An 18,949-nucleotide genomic window follows, 5' to 3' on the forward strand; every position below is an offset into this window, starting at 1 on the left:
TATGTGGGCGCATTCAGGAGTGCGATCGATCGCCGCGTAATGCACGATATTATATCTCAACTGCCTGCGTAGCAGCCACCTCAGGACACGTCCATATATAAGTCCTTCTGGCAACACGAAGTTACATCCTAACATCCAACTTAATCACCAACACGAGAAGTCGGAGGTGCAAGACAAGAAGAAAATCACGTATAGTAGGCTAATGTAAACGATGAACGATGCAAATACACTGGCGCTTGCACACACACATCCGTACATATCCGTACATGAAATTTTGATTTCAGTCCGAGGTATTGGTCAAAATAGTCCAGGAAACTAAATAAAGTACATCTACATGATTACTCTGTAATTTACAATTAAGTGCCTGGAAGACAGACCGACTTGAGGACTCTCGAACAACGCGTTGGAAGAACGAAAAATGTCTCTGTGCGAGCACTGATTTCTCTTATTTTATTATGGTTATCATTCTTCACTATGTAGGTGGGCGCCAACAAAATGTTTTCACATTCTGGGGGCAGAGTTGGTGATTGAATTCCATGAGGAGATCCTGCCGGAACAAAAATCTAATTTGTTTTAATGACTGGTGCCCTAATTCGCGTATCATTACCACAGCATTCTCTTCCCTATTTCGCTATAATAAAAACGAGCTGACCTTCTTTCATAGTTTTCGACGTCTCCCGCCAATCTTATCTGATGCAGATCCTACATCGCGCAGCAATTCTTCAGAAGAGCGCGGACAAGCGTAGTGTAAGCAATCTCTTTAGTAGACCTGTTCCATTTTCTAAGCGTTCTGGCAATAAACCGCAGTCTTTCCGTACAACATTATCTATATGATCAAATTTACGTTATTCGTAATTGTAATCTCTAAGTACTTAGTTACATTTACAGCCTTTACATTTGTGTCATTTATCCTGTAACCGAAATATAGCGTATACCCTTTAGTACTATTGTGGAGGGCTTCACACTTTTCATTATTTAGAGTCCAAAGCCACTTTTCGCACCATAAGATATCTTGTTTAAATCGTTTTGCAATTTGTTGATCTTCTGATATATCTATGAGACGCCAAATAACAGCATATTGCTGTCAGTTACTACGAACTCTGAGCTTTCTGACAGGAAATCACCAATCCATTTCCACAACTGAAACGATACTCCACAGGCAAGAAGTTTGATTAGAAGTCGTTTTTGAGGAACAGTTTCGAAAACCTTCTGGAAATCTAAAAATATGGAATCAATTCGAATTTTTGGAAATAAAAAAATTCATACTGTGCCACATCATCTGGGTAAGGTGAATGTTCAAACGACACGATATTTTTACTCGATAAAAATTGCCTCATTGATAAAACACTGTGGGTCGTCGGACTGTCCTAACACAAGAGACAGCAATCTGTTCATAAATTAGGGTGCATGTTTGTAACGCTTTCACTCAGTTTTTTGAAATATTGTTTTAGTATTTTAGTGTCTCTTTGCGTCGTATTCTGCCGTGATTGTGCAATGACATCGAAGACGAGATAAGCGTTTCCTTTAACCCCAAATCACTGTTGGGGCTTTCTTCGCTCGTGTGGAGTGTGATTTCCATTGTACCTATTGCCGTTTTGGTTATGAATCGCACGTAGGAAGAAAAAAGTATTGTGTCTAGGAGACTTTTGAAAAATTACCAGAGATCAAATTTCAAAATCAGACAAGAAACATATTACCAGAATGAGATTTTCACTCTGCAGCGGAGTGTGCGCTGATATGAAACTCCTGGCAGATTAAAACTGTGTGCCGGACCGAGACTCGAACTCGGGACCTTTGCCTTTCGCGGGCAAGTGCTCTACCAACTGAGCTACCCAAGCACGACTCACGGCTTGTCCGCACAGCTTTACTTCTGCCAGTACCTAGTTCTGCAAGGTTCGCAGGAGAGCTTCTGTTAAGTTTGGAAGGTAGGAGACGAGGTACTGGCAGAAGTAAAGCTGTGAGGACGGGCCGTGAGTCGTGCTTGGGTAGCTCAGTTGATAGAGCACCTGCCCGCGAAAGGCAAAGGTCCCGATTTCAAGTCTCGGTCCGGCACACAATCTGCCAGGAAGTTTCAAGAAACATATTTGTTTATACAGCATAGATATTCCCTACTGACGGTACGGTAGAGAAGTTCAGACTTAAACAGAAGGGTGGGGATAATGTTTATTGTATGAAGGGACTGCAAAGGAGTATAAATGAGTCTAGTACAAAATATTCCCTGCACCACAAACCGTACAGTTGGTCAGTGGAGCACAGATGTTGCTGTCATGTTGAGTTGAAACTGCGCGTGTTGAGTTTCTGAGGTCAAGAAGGATTTCTACCCCAAGTTACACTCTAGCTGGGCACTGTACCAAACCAGTCATCATTAATTCGACGCCTGAATTACATCCAAGCTGCGTTATATCCCTGTTTCGAACTGGTCACATGGCACCGCTCACGAATGGTTAATTCAAAACGATAGTGACCTAACACTTTGTGCCAGATTAAAACTATGTGTCGCTCCAGGACTCTAACAGGGAACCTTGCTGAGGTCCCGGGTTAGATTTCCCAGGAAATTTCACACCAGTACATAGTTCACTGAAGAGTGCAGCATTCATTCTGGAATGAAGACCTACATTGAGTCAATCGTTCAGGTCACTACCCGAGTAAATTCAGTGCGAATTGTTCCTGTATGTGAAATGAAACTAATGAAATTGGACTACCTTAGAAAAAAGTGTATATGCAGTACAGAAAAAATTAAATTCTTAATAATATTTTAAACTGACGTTCAGCTTAGCATGAGATAGATATGTCGCTATTAATAAGACGACAAGTGCAGCATTTACTGACAAAGGGAGAGACTAGGAAACCAGAAGAACTGCATTATACGTTTCTTTTTCTGAGTTCTTCTTCCAGTCCAAAGTAAGGAACAAATCTCGTAACATAATCGACTTGGACCGACGGCAGTACAGCGCGGATTGATAATAATATACCACGTTTAATAATTAATAAATAATAATGATTAAAACTGTTACGTAAGAAAATGTTTTGGAGAATAAATCTCGGAATACAACTGAGAGTGCAACTTAATGCAAACTGTATCGCGTAATAAGCGAACTGTAATTAGATCTTTCTATTCGATAGTGAACTTGAAGGGAGAGCAACAGCTATCTGCTTATTGTAGCAGCGATTGTGTTGAGATCTCAACCAAATGCAAAATATTTTACTTAAGTGTGTTTTTGCTCACACGAACGTGAACTATATCACAGAAAGAGGTTACAGTGTATGTATAGGATATCAGGCTACACGTTGGCCTCCGAAGCGGTTGCCGAAAAGGACAGCAACAATCGGGACAGGAGACAAGCCAATCGACAGACGCCCCAGAGGGCTAGAGCCAATCGACAGACGCCCCAGAGGGCTAGAGCCAATCAAAAAAGCGATAAATCAATGTTGGCGGGAAATATTTAGGGGCACGCATATTAACGGAGCGCGGCGGTGCAAGGGCGTAGATTGAATATGAAGGCGCGTCGACGTTCAGCTGTTTCGCTCTTCCACCGTCACTACCACCACCCGTCACCCCCTCACCAGAAACCAACAGACCACCCCCATCACTCCAACGCTAGAAAGCAACCATCACCACAACCAGGTCCGTACGCACGCGACAAGTTAACTGTGGGAACGCTGCTTGTTTCTTATGTACACTCCAGAAGTAGTGAGTGAGAAGTATCGGAGCACTGAAATCTTTCGTAAATTTACAAAATAATGGCTGCAACAAGCTGCCGAGTTAATAGCGGTAATCAAAAGTAAAAACGAAAGGAGACTCCAAGCCGCACAAATGAAAATTTTGCTGGTCTGTTAAAGATATTACGAAATAAGGTAAAATCAGGAACGTGGACATACGGCGTCAGCTTAATCTGTTGACCATAGAAAAGTAGTAGGATTTCACAAACTAATGGTGGAACCATTAACAATTAATGATCACTCAAAGATTTCTTAAAAGAATACCTCCTCGCCCCCTCCCCCTCCTCCTCCTCCTCCTCCTTCTCCTTCTTCTTCTTCTTCTTCTTAGGCCAAGAGCTAGCTAACCATCACGCGTGAAGTACTAAGTTTTACGCTTTCTCCACTAGTCCATCTTCTGTTCACTTTTTCTATCTTCTTCTGTATAATTTCTTCCTATTCTTTTTCGAACGGTTAAATCTTGGAAAACTTCTGAACTTTTAATTTTGTGTCTGTATTTTGTTCTGTCTCTCATTTCTTGCTTATTTATGCCAATTTCTTTTACGCAATTCCTCTAAACTACCTGGGTTTGGAGTTAATTAAAAAAAATGGTTCAAATGGCTCTGAGCACTATGGGACTCAACATCTGAGGTCATCAATCCCCTAGACCTTAGAACTACTTAAACGTAACCAACCTAAGGACAACACACACATCCATGCCCGAGGCAGGATTCGAACCTGCGACCGTAGCGGTCGCGCGGTTCCAGACTGAAGCGCCTAGAACCGCTCGGCCACACCCGCCGGCTTTGGCGTTAATTTTTCCAAATGATATACGATTTCTTTTGTCACCTAGAAGCCACTCTCAGGATGAGATTGTAGTACAGTTTCTAACACACATTATTTTAAACCGTTCTTCGAATTATGTTGACTTTGTGGATGATATGATTCTTTCGTATGAAGAACGTAGTCAAATAAAATGCTATTCTATTCACATTTAACAGACCTACGAAGGGGAGATAAGAAAAGGATTCTTTAAGAAATTAAGTTAGTGAGATAAATATTCTTCCTGTGTAACGTTACAGAACTTGTCACAGCCAATGTGACGAAAATATTTCGTGTTACAACCCCTAAAAGTGAAATACTGTAACACAATGCTTGTTACTGATAAAACCTCTCTGTGCTACCTTCAGCACTGATTAGAACATCCATTCATTACCGTAAGTAACGCAAAATAAATGTACCTTCTATAAAACAGAAAGAAGGACAAAATCTATTAACCTCACACGTGGATTACATAGACTATATGAAGAACTGAAGAACTGCTTAATGGGACATAATTCACGCACGACTCCGTCAAATGAAATTAAAAGTGGTCTGAGAAAAAGACAGAAAATTGCTTAAAATTCTCGCAGCCCAAAAGTTTCCGTACAAGTCAGAGACACGTAGTCTGGAAATCCAGTTATGAATTTTCCAACTTCAGCCATTGGCCGGTTTGTCGGTCCACTTCCAGACTGTCAAGTGTTCCGACAAACTGGAACTTTTCTCCAAAAAGCGAAGAAATGTGACCTAACTAATTAAGAAGCCGCTTTCATAAACGAGGATTATTCGAGGCAATTACCCTTTGTGGACCCAAAAGAGAATTTCTGCGTTTTCAGCGTTCCGAAAAGCAAAGCTGGCGACAGGCTGAGGGACAGAAAGCGTTGGTGGGGGGGGGGGGGGGGTGGGAGGGGGGGGCGGCTGCAGAAGGTTTTTCACCGCCCTTTGTGAATCTTCGCCTAAGCTCACAGAAGCGCCGAGGTGTGAAAAATTAACAGTATTTTGTACTGCACCTTAATGAATGTCTGGACAGACAAAAGATCTAGATCTCTGGGGCGGCAGCCGAGAGAAATGAGACCATTTCAGGAGTTGGCAGAGAAGCAGAAAAAGTTTCTGCTGAAATTGTCACGGAGGAGATAGCCTCGGGTGGGACGTATAGCGCCACCTGCTGGCGTTGGGGCAATTCATTAGGGCGCATGCGCGCGGCTCACATCCATTATGTCCACAGGGAGCGCGCAGGACGCGTACGCAGGTGGTTCGAGCCCAGAAATACATGACAACACAGCGCGATACAATGTAAACTGTGTACTTCGAAAGCAAAGATAATGAGCTATCATCATTCCATAACTTCAATACTGGATCGGATACCTTCAGCGTGTTGGCTGTACCTTACCGCTGTACTAAATCTTTCTCCCTCTCGTCCTACATTTGTCATACGACTCTGCAACAAACTATCATGTGATATTAATCTTATCCAAAACCACACTGCAATCAACAGGAGATGAAAGCTTTATTTCTGGTATTATATCGAGGACACTGGTACAGCAGCCGGATATAAAGAGACCATGAATGTAAAACCTATAATAACAATACAAAACATAAAACAAATATAAGTAAAATAAATAATTAGAATATTCATGAATGTTTAGATATTTTAATTTTGTATGTTGAAAATACTCTGACAGCGCATTGTGTACAGTTTGCTCTCCAAATATGGTATTTCAGGATCCAGTTTTGTACACAGGCATGTATGTGGCTTGAAAGCTTCTTTAACCTATATTGTATCAAAAGTTTTCATTTTCCAAAATTTCAAATTATTACAAAAGGTGATGACGTTAATTACATGTCAACTTTTGTATGAAAAACAATTTTTATATATGAAGGGGTCGGAGAGATATAGTCACAAGCCACATCGAACTAGTTTTGAGATACAGGGAGTTTAAAGTTCCACGGAGGTCTGAAAATGTTTAATACAAAATAGAAACTTTATTTCTACTGTAAACACTTGCTTAATACTTGCGAGGCATGTTGTTAAATAGTCAACTCTCTGCATGCTATAAAATATTAATTTTAGAATGATTCTAATTAAGATGTAGTCAATGGTGGCTTATGACTATATCTCCCAAAAAATTGTTTAAAACATAAAGTATGAATTTGTAAGGATTTATTTTAACTACTCTTACACAGCAAGCAGAATATATAATTTTTACACATTAATATATACAGATCAGGTATCTGAGATGTATAAATTACTTTTTCATTGATACAGTTACATCAAGGAAGTTCCTCTACCTCATCATTGTACACGTTATTTCCAGTACATGACCGAAAGAAATCTTTATTTGCTTCAGGTATGTATGGCATAAGAGACAGTACATCATCAATTTTTTTCTGGTTAATTGGTAGTGGCTTTCTGTACTTTATTGGCAGCTGATATGGATTTGGTTCGACTAGCCTTCCTTTCTTTTTGACATGAATATCCACTGACATGAAAGCTCCTATGTCTGAATAAGAGTGCTTTACACTTAGCTTGAAGGGATCTTCAGACTCAAATTGAGTAGCTTCATTGAAATGGTGGGGATCTCCAGACGTGGATTCTGTACGCTTTGAGATCAATGTCTTCAGGCTTTCCAAACTTCTGAAGTCTTCTCTTTCCATTTTAGTTACAATGAAATGTTTTGGACTCGCACATTTTATTACTTCTGCCCATTCATCTGGAGTGTTCACTATTGGACGTCTGTTTCTTGCATACCGTTCAATGCGACCAAAATCACGATTGCAAGGTAGCATGGTGCGACCTACCACAGGGAAGTAATGCTGGACAGAATCAAATCTTTTGGTAGCAACAAGGGACCTTTCCAAAGCAATAATAGTCCAATTCTTTGTCTGACCCTTGCAGTTGTCTGTGATTATGTGGAGATGTTTTGTCTGAGGATTAGTTATCTCCAAGTACTTCAATAAGCAGCTCCCAACCTCATCTGAACCCCGTCCTCCATCTTCCTCGCTCCACAGAAACATATAACCCTTATTTGATCCACAGTCATGGATACCATATGTCCATATTTTCCTCTTGTAAAATGCTGGACCAACTGTTAGTTTAGGTGTGGGGAACGTTTGCTGCATATCCATTGCTATCACATGATGCTCTTTAGAATTTTCTTTAGCCAGAGCAGTTAAAGACGCAATCATATTTTGTCCTCTGTCAGCTTTTTTGAGATGCCGTTCATATTGTTGTTTCTTTTCTGTGACTTCTTCTGCACATAATTCTGGGTTATTTATTGCAATTAGAAATCCATCACATTTTGAACAGGTGTCTCTTTTTGGTAATTTGAAGCCTATGTTAAATTCAGATACGAAAATTTCTCTGAATTTACTTTCAGATACTGCAGGAACCTGCTTTTCCTTGCAGTATTCTGAGTATTTATCTCGAAATAAGGAAGCAGTTGTGAGATCACAATCCAAATACACTTTATTGCGGTTCTGTTGCCTACTGTAATGACATATTTCGGTATGGCGTTGAGAAATTCTCTAACACTTTGTACCGCTTCGTCTTGAAATTTATGTGGGTAGTTTCCATATTTTCCTGAAAGAAAAAAAAGATGAGCTTACATCCTCTTCCTAATAGAAATATTTGTATAGTACTCAGTTTGAGTACATCCCTAACTTATAGCACAGAGTAACACACATACCTCTTCCACCTTCTTTTGGCACTGCAAATCCCTGCTTCATTTGATGTTGCAAATTCCTCACTCTTCATGCATGTATCTGTAAGCCATGAACCCTTAGGGAAGCTCCCTTGCAGATCATGACTTCTATTCCGCATACCCTCACATTATAAGAAAATGTAACATCCCTGGATGATATTTTCTTGGAAGCCATTTTTGGATAGCTCAGAAAGAAATTATGACAAATATAACAAAATGAAATAAATAGGCAAAATATCAAACCATTTTTATTTAAATAAAGAAACCTCCGCTTTTTCGGTTTCATTTTCATACAGCTCATCAGGTAAGTATTCTGGGCGTTAAAGTTTCCTATGTCCCAAAATGAATGAAAAATGTTTTCTTCCTCTCCAAGCAGTTTTGTGAAGCATTTATTTAAACAAGTACAGGGACTTCCTTTAGTAGCAGCCTGAACAGTCTTGTGGGTTTTTAAAGACTTATACTGCTAACCAGCATTTCGTCGACGTTTTGCTTTATTTATCTTCCACTGATCAATATTTCGCTTTCTTTTCCGTGAAGGCTTTGGTTTTTCGGGTGATTCTTCATTTATTCTACTTATTTCAAGCTATAATATGAAGAGCAAAATAGTCTAAGAATTTGTGTGAGATATAGTCATAAGCCACACAAAACATAAAATTTCGCTAAAATCACATTAATGAGAAAATATTTTTTACACATCTTTTGCCTTTGAAACTACATTATTGCACCATTAAGCAGTAATATAAATGTGCCCATCAAGTTTCATCATTAACACACAGGATGGCTGTCAAATGCGTTGGCAATGTTGAGAGAAACAAAGTCACAAGCCACAGAAAATTAATCGCCAGAAATAAACCGTTTTATATACTTACCGAAACATCATCTGAGCTGGAACTGCTGGTCGATGGATGCCAAGATTCATCACTGACAGGATCCAAAGGGTAAAGCTCTTCACTTCCACTACTGTCTGTGTCAAATATGCGTTGAAGACCCTAAGACGCTTCAGACGTTCCTGACCCACCTGCCATCTTGCCGTGGCTTGTGACTATGTATCTTCTGAAACTACTACCAGATGGCACAGCATAGAACTGCACTCCATCATAGCCTTCCATCTGTTGCAGTAAAATAGAACTTTTTCAACACATTGTGAAGAAGACATTGTTAAGAATGCCGCAACATGAAAAACTCAATTTCGTGAAAGTTGTGGCTTATGACTATATCTCTCCGAGCCCTTCATATCATCGTTTCGAAGTTATTCCTCCTAAATCTAAAATGCCAAATTACCTTTCAGGATGTGTTACCCATTAAGTGAAATTGGGCACAAACAAAAACTTACGTACTGCATTATTTTGCGCCTCCGACAGAACCGCCAAGTAGCATGAAGATCGTTTATTAACACTTGGGAATGTTCCCTTGAGAGTCCATGCGATCATTCCATTTCGCATCTATACAAAAAATTACGGCTAAAAATTTACATAACTCGACAGAACCCAATTGCGGCACTTACATTTTAGTCATAGAATACAAATTTCCTATGTTTTGTGTAGGGCACAATTTTCGATTTCTGATTTTAAACACGTTGCCAAACTTCGCACTTTGAAATCTTATCAACATCTGCATGGATATTTATGCAGTTATTTTCAGATCGTGCTCCATCACAGATAACCCGTACAACATGAATGGGAAGTGTTCCCCTACGATTGCCTGTAGCTTGCCTCATGCAACAAACTACCATGTAATATTCATCTTATCCAAAACCACACTGCAATCAACAGGAGATTAATGGGAGATATACGGGTCGATAATTGTCAGTCCAAGATAACATGCTGCGTCCCCATGTCCTACACCTATTGACCATTTTAATATGAGTGTTTCTTCTGTTTAATACTTCTTTCTGTTCAGTTTCAATTATTTTGTAAGGTAACGAGTTGGAAACAAGAAAACTGCAATCTCTGGCTTTTCATTGAGCGGACAAAGCCGGCCTGGGTGCGATCTTCTACAGGACAGACGTGCCCTGGACGTTCCGCAGAACGCCTAAATACAGCAGAAGATGAGTAAATCTTTCGTGGAAGTGTGGCAGCACACGTAGGAAATACCTCGGCTCAGATGTACAGAGGGTCCGCTCCGGTTTATTTACCTGTTTCAATTACTCTAAGATGTATTTGTCAGCACAGTGTAATAAATATATTTAAATTAAACGAAAATGAATAGTGTGTCTCATAGTACGAATGACTCATCGTAACTTGTCAATAAGTGTACTCAACGTCGTACAACTGAGAAGATATATTCTCTGGAAGGTAGCTTTGCTGTTATGACAAGAAGACCAGCAGCACTTTCTTCTTCTCATCTAGATCGTAACATCTAGTGGTGTATCCTCTATTCTAGGCTCTAAAATAGTGGACTGAAGGAGTCCATATCGCAGGTCAGTGCTAGAATCTGGAGTTACCAGCTGACCTACAACATGGGTTCCTACAATACATGATTTAGCGCTCTGTGGGACAGTGTTGAGAAGTTCAAAATGGTTCAAATGGCTCTGAGCACTATGGGACTCAACTGCTGTGGTCATTAGTCCCCTAGAACTTAGAACTACTTAAACCTAACTAACCTAAGGGCATCACACACATCCATGCCCGAGGCAGGAGTCGAACCTGCGACCGTAGCGGTCGCACGGTTCCGGACTGTAGCGCCTAGAACCGCGAGACCACCGCGGCCAGCTGAGAAGAAGTGGACGTACCAACCTAATGAAGGACCTGGAACTGAGAAAGCCAGTTGTAACGGAACTGAAATGATGGTGGGCTGACAGTAATTTGGAGCCCGCGCGTCGGAAACGGGCGCGCTGGTGTGAGACTGCCAGGGAGTGCACCCTGATGCCATCTATTGGCGAAACTGGGAATAAGCGCTACCTGTCAGACAATGCACTAAGCTCTCGGAGTCAAATGTATTCTTTTTCTTGGTAATTATAAGTTATTACTGTATAATTTAATGTTGTAAAGCGCTAGTAGTAAATCATTATGACTGGTATGAACTCCAGGGTAATAAATATAAATATTCTTAAATACTAAATGATTTCGGTGAAAAGGTGGTAGGGGAACGCCCCCACTCTTGGTGATACGAGCGTAGCTAGGGGTAGCTGGAGACACAGGGACTGAACAATGGATTGGCCTGGGGAGTGTTGACGTGATCGGACGTGCGTAACTGTGCTCACGCAAAAGTGATTGTGCAACAGCGAAGAGGCGAATATCGTCGCCGTTTGTGGAGTAGAACGCGACGAATGGTTGTCGAAGCCGTCTCTATGCCACTGGGGCTGATTGTAAGAGTTCCTGCGCCCAGATTTTATGGCGGACGTGCAGTAGCTTATACGAGTGCTACAGCTCGTAGTTCCAGCCGCCATTAAGGGCATGAGGCGTGAAGAGCTGCGTTAGCCACATGCGTCTCACCACCAGCACCGACACGTCTACCTAAGGCAAGACTGCTTGCAATTGTTAAGCCGAACTTTGTATACATGTAAAAGGAGAATACCAGTTTTCTTTTATGAAAGTGCAGAGTACAGAATATAGTAATGAGTAAAATTACGACGCATGTTGTTCATTGTAAAGTGTAGTAACCTCAAACATACAATAGTGAAATCAGACTGAGGCCACCATCGCCTCTTTCATTTACAATTCTTTTGGTTGTAGAATACTTTAGCGTATAAGAATGTTGAAAAGAGCAATGGTCACACCAGAATGAGTCGCCTATTTATAGTTACATAAATTTTTCTGAGTAACCTTTCAAGTAAAGTCACTTAACAAATTCTATATCAATTGTCCAAAGAGTAATATCCAAAATCATTAAATAAGTGAAGGATAGAATTTTGTTAACCTAAGTTGCATAAATTGTCTTGGTAGTAATTACCAAGCCAACTCACAGAAATTGAGAGAGTATTTGCTTTGTAGAATCACCTAGAATGATCAGAAATAGTAATATTCAGAATTAAGTTTAAATTCAACTCAAGCCGTTTCACTTTGAAACGAGCCAAAAATTGATTTATTCTTTTGCTCCTTCAGAGCTGGCGACCGTAGTCATAAGTATTTTCAGGAGGATTCGACGGTAAGTCTGCTGCTCTCGTCGTGCTGATAGGATTATCCACTGCTGTTAGCAGTGGTGATTGGATACATAAGCTCACTACCAAGTTAAGTGGGCCAGGTAGGCAGTGTTACCGTGTGAACTGTAGGGCACTGTAGGCCGTGGATCGAACCCATTCAATCATCACAGCTCTTTGGGAAATAGTTCGGTTAGGAGTGTACTAATCATTAGGTAAATACTGGCGAGTAACGGTCAAAAATGTATACGCAAGTGAATTTAGCAAGGTCCATGTAGCACCTAGTTAATGTGGTGCGATGGCGAGGGTAGGAGTGGAGTAAAAGTGAGCTGAGCTTGTGGCAGCTGTGCTGTATTCAAAGATTAACAACGTGAATTCACTACTACCTCTTACCATTAGGACTGAGCTATTCACGGTTAAAATACGTAGCAGTAAGCGCAAAGGCGTGACAGCTACAAGTCCGTAATGGCTTTATACATACGGAATTAGGAAACGGGTCATTCCGTCAGTGGAGGGGGTTAAAACAACCGAGTCAGTTGAGAACATACCCCATTTACTGATGGAAAGATTCGGCGGTTCGGTCGCACAGTACATAACCAAACCTCACTTTTGTGACACTACACTAAGAGTGTACCGACGTCAGTTCTAATGAGCACTATGTCGTAAACCCGTTACTATTAAAACTAAAACTGAAAGTTCCTGGCAGATTTAAACTGTGTGCGGCACCGAGACTCGAACTCGGGACCGATGCATAAATAAGCGCGAGTGTGACACACAGTGCCGACTGCTCTACCCAAGCACGACTCGCTGATTCACTTCCACCAGTACCTCGTCTCCTACCTTCCAAACTTCACAAAGGTCTCGAGTACGAGTCTCGGTTCGGAGCACAGTTTTAATCTGCCAGGAAGTTTCATATCAGCGCACACTTCGCTGCAGAGTGAAAATTTCGTTCTGGTACAGTATGTTCATACCTGTTGCCTTCCACAAGCATTGGGCGCTCTGCGTCAAATCTAAAGGCAGCATTGAAGACAAATATGCAAATTTGATAAGTCTTGCTCAATTTGCACTTCAGAAACGACGAGTTGTCCCAATAGCGTTCGATATGGGGGATCACTGCGTCGCTGGGTGTGGAGCTGGCTCGGTTTATATGCTCTCACTTCATTATACAGCGAAGACAGTTAACGCGTTGGAAACCAGCCATTCGCCTATTCCGGCGTTTGGTCATAAAGATAACCCGCTGTGAAATTGCTTTCGCGTGAATGAAATGACCGTCAGTTGCTTCCCCCGTCACTGTTTTTACGCCCATGGTCAAAACCACGAGCCTGTTTTCCAGTTACAAAAAACCATTCCCCACTAAGCGTCGTATGGCACCCTGCTGAGAGGCTATAAAAACGGTCCCATCACGAGGGTGCCAAGGATGGTACTCTAGCTAACTCTTAGAGTAAGACGCGGTTTATCACATCACAACAGATGTACCAGAGAGTTATTTTGTTGTCCTGATAGACATTGTATAAATGTTCAGCATGGAAAATCAGCTCAAGAGTGATATTTTACTTCGCTTATGGTAAATAGACTTGAACTGATGAAGTGTTGGTCCTAGGGTGAATGAATTATATTTCGTGATCACAAGGATATCTGAACCACAACTTCATTTTAGCTTAGTTTAAGCTGTTTTCATATCTCCCTTTTCAAATGAAGAACTAGGTAACAAGGATACTTTTGCGAAAGAAAAGATGTTGGAAGTGGAATATTTGGATGATATACAATGTGTCGCGTACGACGTAAGTCCTGCGCGAGAACTAGTAACAAGCAGGCAGCTATGCGGCCTCCCACGGCTGGTGACGCTCCTCTCGTTCCTCGGATCCTGACAGGTGGCGTATCGGTTTTTGAAGAAATTCGATAAAAACGTTGCACAATTTAGCCCTTCGCGCAGGTGTGTACGCAACGTATGGTTACATACCTGTGCATACAAATGGTTCAAATGGCTCTGAGCACTATGAGACTTAACATCTGAGGTCATTAGTCCCCTAGAACTTAGAACTACTTAAACCTAACTAACCTAAGGACATCACACACGTTCATGCCCGAGACAGGATTCGAACCTGCGACCGTAGCGGTCGCGCGGTTCCAGACTGTAGCGCCTAGAACCGCTCGGCCATATACATTCAAACAGAAACCTTGTAAGGCCTCTCTATGATGAGAACAGTAACCTTCCTAATCTTTGCCACAGGGAGTTTTACACCTGAACAAATGGATGGAATAAATTACTTTGTCAACCAGATTAAGCTTGTTGCCTGTACGTGCGGTCTCTTGCGTCTTGCTTGCCTTGCTACTCACTTGTAGTGTTGGCAATGACGGTATGTGAAGACTGATTCTTGAGGAGCTGTTTTTCCGTGTCGGAATGTATGAAGTGAGGTAATGTGTATCATAACTTTTGCAACTGTTAAGATCGCTAACATTTGCCCAAGATGCTTAGGGCAAACTATTCATTTAGAAAGTTATTACGTTGAGATCAAGTCACGGTTAATAAAACATTTTGTGGATAGTTTTTTCTCGATTATCATGCATGTGTTAGGAAATCGTCACATCATACTTCACTTTCTTAAATGCACCTACTTTACAGATAATATCTTATCACAGCTGTTAACTGCGTAAATATAATTTTCCGTTTCGATGCTTGTGTTCAAGTCATGGTTAGTGTCAACATTGTTTCAAAGAGACATGTAGTCATTTTGAAATATCAGCTTTCAACCAACCATGTTTACTTCGTTAAAATATAGGAAGTAAATAGGATTTGATTTCCTTCACCCCGAATTTATATATTTCCCTTTAACGACTGAAAGCATAAGTAGGATGACCATTCTGACAGGAGTTGCACAGCCGCGTGATTAATTTCTTAAATCTTTATACACGCTTTGCACACAGCATGATTATTTAATAAGCCTTGCATAGCAGCGCATTGCAAAAAGCAGCGTGATTTATTTTAGTTCAACGTGCATCAAAGTGATTGATTAGAAGGACTATTGCAGGCAGACCAGATGTTTATTGCGTAGGTACCAGTAACACCACGATCACGATGAATCGTGCTTTGGCGTGTTTAGCGAACAGGAAACATTTATCTATTGGTATGCAGTTTCAACGTACTACCAGTATCAGTAACAGCACGTGATTGTTCTATAGGATAGTGAAGATTATAAAGTCTTAATTATTGTAGGACAAGTTGCTGAGTAATATTTGTCACGAACAGTTACTTTTCATGTTCAGTGCATTAATTATTAAAGTCAGAGAACAGGCTGAAAATTACAGTTTCCAGTCCAACGCAATGAAGTTTCACAGAATAGGCAAACAATAACTTGTGCAGTACGGTAGATAGTTCCAATGTCACATTGGAGCGTAGAATATATCAGATCATTTCAGAAAAGCTATAGTATAAAGATAGCATTGCAAACACGTTTTCAATGTTACAATCGTAATTAGAAACACGAACATGAACTTTACAGATTTAGAAGCTCAAAGGTAGAAGGTTTCACAAAGTTACAAAGCAGCGGTTGAGCACCGACTGTCCAATTGGAGCCGTCGTCGGAAGAAAGTGCTAACCCTCAAGAGCGTGTTTTGAGTAATTGCGTTTTATAGGTTTCGTTACATAAAAAGACAAAAACGCAAATGGCACAACATGGAAAACTACACCTTACCAGCATGCGAAGCATTCGAGCAGCAAGTACGTTCAGATTAATCGTTACTTTTTCTGCCGACCACTTCAATTTAAATACTGCAACTGGCTGTTGTAGACTGCATCATCCTGAAGTACTCATTTTCCCGGTGCAAGCGACGATTTTCTTTGGAAAAACACATTTTCATTTTTCATCTTGGCTCCATTATGATCACAGTCACCTATTTCAAACAATCAGCTGATTTCGGCGATTGCCACTTCCAAGTAATATTGCACAGTCGCTCTATGTTTTGGCGAGGGTGTGCACAGAGCAGGTCTGTCGTTTGAATATACAGGGTGAGTCACCTAACGTTACCGCTGGATATATTTCGTAAACCACATCAAATACTGACGAACCGATTCCACAGACCGAACGTGAGGAGAGGGGCTAGTGTAATTGTTTAATACAAACCATACAAAAATGCACGGAAGTATGTTTTTTAACACAAACCTACGTTTTTTAAATGGAACCCCGTTAGTTTTGCTAGCACATCTGAACATACAAACAAATACGTAATCAGTGCCGTTTGTTGCATTGTAAAATGTTAATTACATCCGGAGATATTGTAACCTAAAGTTGACGCTTGAAACCTCCGACGTTCAGTTGCGTGTTGTAACAAACACGGGCCACGGTCGGCGAGCAGCATCTGCAGGGACATGTTTACGATGACGATCGTGTTTACGAGTGTGGCTGTAGTGCACTGTTGTGATTTGGTCTAGCTGTCGCAGTGTCCGCATGTAGCGCTTGCTGCTATTGTTATTCTGCATTCGTCTCGGCACGCAGACCAACTGTAGTACACCGTGTTACCAGACGTCTGTTATAGTGTAGTGTTGTAGGAACTGTGACCATGGTGTATTCGAACTCTGAAAAGGCGGAGATGATACTCATCTATGGCGAGTGTCGACGAAATGCAGCTGAAGCCTGCAGGGTGTATGCAGAACGGTACCCGGACAGAGAGCATCCAACGTGCCGCACATTGCAAAACATCTACCACCAACTGTATGCAACAGGTATGGTCGTAGCACGCAAACGGGTCCGTAACAGGCCCGTCACAGGAGAAGCGGGTGCAGTTGGTGTGTTAGCTGCTGTTACCATGAACCCACACATGAGTACACGGGGCATTGCGAGAGCCGGTGGACTGAGTCAAAGTAGTGTCATGCGCATACTGCATCGTCACCGCTTTCACCCGTTTCATGTGTCGCTACATCAGCAATTACATGGTGATGACTTTAATCATCGAGTGCAATTCTGTCAATGGGCATTAACAGAGAATGCGTTGCAGTTATACCTGTTCACCGATGAAGCGGGTTTCACAAACCACGGGGCAGTGAATCTACGGAACATGCATTACTGGTCCGTGGACAATCCTCGCTGGCTCAGACAGGTAGAGCGACAGCGACCGTGGACTGTAAATGTATGGTGCGGAATCATTGGCGACTACCTCATTGGTCCTCACTTCATTGCAGGGGCCCAAACAGCTGCAACATACATCGCGTTCCTACAGAATGATCTGCCAACGTTGCTCGAAAATGTCCCACTGGAAACGCGTCGACGTATGTGGTATCAGCATGATGGTGCACCTGCACATTCCGCAATTAACACTAGGCTGACCCTTGACAAGATGTTCTACGGGCATTTCATAGGACGTGGATGACGCATAAATTGGCCAGCCCGTTCTCCTGATCTTACACCTCTGGACTTCTTTCTGTGGGGTACGTTAAAGGAGAATGTGTACCGTGATGTGCCTACAACCCCAGAGGAGATGAAACAACGTATTGTGGCAGCCTGCGGCGACATTACACCAGACGTACTGCGGCGTGTACGACATTCATTACGCCAGAGATTGCAATTGTGTGCAGCAAATGATGGCCACCACATTGAACATCTATTGGCCTGACATGTCGGGACACACTCTATTCCACTCCGTAATTGAAAACGGAAACCACGTGTGTACGTGTACCTCACCCCTCATGGTAATGTACATGTGCGTCAGTGAAAAAGACCAATAAAAAGGTGTTAGCATGTGGACGTAATGTGCTGTTCCAGTCTCTTCTGTGCCTAAGGTCCATCACCGTTCCTTTTGGATCCCTACGTAATTCGGTGCTCTCCGATACACACGATCGAACAGCGGAGGAGTGGTACTCAAGCGTCAACTTTAGGTTACAATATCTCCGGATGTAATTAACATTTTACAATGCAACAAACGGCACTGATTACGTATTTGTTTATATGTTCAGATGTGCTAACAAAACTAACGGGGTTCCATTAAAAAAACGTAGGTTTGTGTTTAAAAACATACTTCCGTGCATTTTTGTATGGTTTGTATTAACCAATTACACTAGCCCCTCTCCTCACGTTCGGTCTGTGGAATCGATTCGTCAGTATTTGATGTGGTTTACGAAATATATCCAGCGGTAATGTTAGGTGACTCACCCTGTATAAGTGCTGCCGTATACACGTACGTTGTATACACCCACAACGGGCGAGTGCGCAAAATAACGAGGATAAGAGTAAGCACATACAAAATGGCAATTCGCCGAAGTTAGGTGATCGTGTGAAATGTACGACTGATCATTATACAGCTACTTGCCTTCGTACCCGAAGTCGCTAACGCACGCCTAGGAGTTGGCGGCTGTCGAATCGGGAGCAAGCATGTTCGAACCTTGGAGGCGGATGAAATTCTGACTGCCAACATTTGACGGCCAAGGGGAGGAGAACGGCGGCGTTAAGTTCCTGCGCCAAAGTCCTGGATTACATTCCAAACCAAACGTTCAGTTCGACGGTCCCTTTGTGCTAGGAGGAGGCTGTTCGCCGGCACTGTGTGTCACACTCGCGCTTATTTCGCTATCGTTATTAAATACATAAACACTCATCTATGCTGTACAAATACACGTAATGGCACAACAGTAACGTACCCTCAAGGTAAAGGACCAGTGTGCGCACTG

Source organism: Schistocerca nitens, chromosome 1, assembly GCF_023898315.1.
Source record: "Schistocerca nitens isolate TAMUIC-IGC-003100 chromosome 1, iqSchNite1.1, whole genome shotgun sequence".
In the NCBI taxonomy this organism is placed as follows: domain Eukaryota; kingdom Metazoa; phylum Arthropoda; class Insecta; order Orthoptera; family Acrididae; genus Schistocerca; species Schistocerca nitens.